The sequence below is a fragment of the Apium graveolens genome, chromosome 9 (genome assembly GCF_009905375.1).
Source record: "Apium graveolens cultivar Ventura chromosome 9, ASM990537v1, whole genome shotgun sequence".
NCBI classification, from domain to species: Eukaryota; Viridiplantae; Streptophyta; class Magnoliopsida; order Apiales; family Apiaceae; genus Apium; species Apium graveolens.
Window position 1 is genome coordinate 279,012,260 of NC_133655.1, and position 1,021 is coordinate 279,013,280.

A 1,021-nucleotide genomic window follows, 5' to 3' on the forward strand; every position below is an offset into this window, starting at 1 on the left:
CATTGTTACTTATCTGTTTCCTTGTCTTATTTCAGGTACTCTAGCGAGCGTGTATGCATACGCATTCTCGGTCTGGTAAGAGAAATCTGGATCAAGCCGAAGAAGAAGCTGTAGTGGTTCGAAGGGAAGTTGTTGAGGATGAAGAGAAAGTAGCAGAATAAGAGAAAGTCGAGGAACCAGTTTTAGTAGTGATGGGAGATCAAGCAGAAATTCTTAAGGCCCTGATGGACTATTCTCAGCCTAAGATCAATGATATTCAGTCGAGCATTATCAGACCATCCATCTCAGCTAACACTTTTGAGATCAAATCAAGCACGATTCAGATGATACAGAACTCAGTTCAGTTTGCGGGTTCTCCTATAGAAGACCCCAACATACACATCAGGGATTTCATCAAGATCTGCGACACTTTCAAGTTCAATGGCGTGACTGAAGATGCTATCAAGCTGCGACACATCCATTCTCTCTGAGGGATAAAGCAAAGTGCTGGGTACATTCTCTACCACCAGGGTCTATCACTACTTGGGAAGATCTTACTCAAAAGTTTCTCACTAAATTCTTCCATATGGCAAAGACTGCTGCAATCAGGAATTCTCTTACTCAGTTTGCTCAGCAAACTGGAGAATCTCTGTGTGAGGCTTGGGATCGATATAAGGAGATGCTAAGAAAGTGCCCACACCATGACATGCCTGATTGGATGATTATAAACTGTTTCTACAATGGATTGAGCGCTACTTCTAGACCCATGCTCGAAGCAGCATCAGGAGGAGCCTTGTGGGCTAAGAGCTACAATGAAGCTTATGAATTGATTGAACTGATGGCTGCTAATGAATATCAGAATCCTTCCCAGAGACTGACTCATGAAAAAGTAGCATGAATTCTGTAGTTGGATGCAGCAACTGCTATAGCTGCCCAACTTAATACTTTGATGATGAAGGTGGGCACTTTGGCTAAATATGGAGTTAATCAAATTGGACAAATTTCCAATGCCTTGCTAAATCGTCAACCCGGTACACTACCT

At 42.5% G+C, this 1,021-nt stretch overlaps 1 non-coding gene across 1 annotated transcript; it reads right to left on the bottom strand.

Moving 5' to 3' along the window:
* Positions 1-580: 580 nt before the first annotated feature.
* Positions 581-687, bottom strand: LOC141688316 (small nucleolar RNA R71). Its single transcript, XR_012561766.1, has one exon. It is a non-coding gene; the product is annotated as a small nucleolar RNA R71 (small nucleolar RNA).
* Positions 688-1,021: the final 334 nt, after the last annotated feature.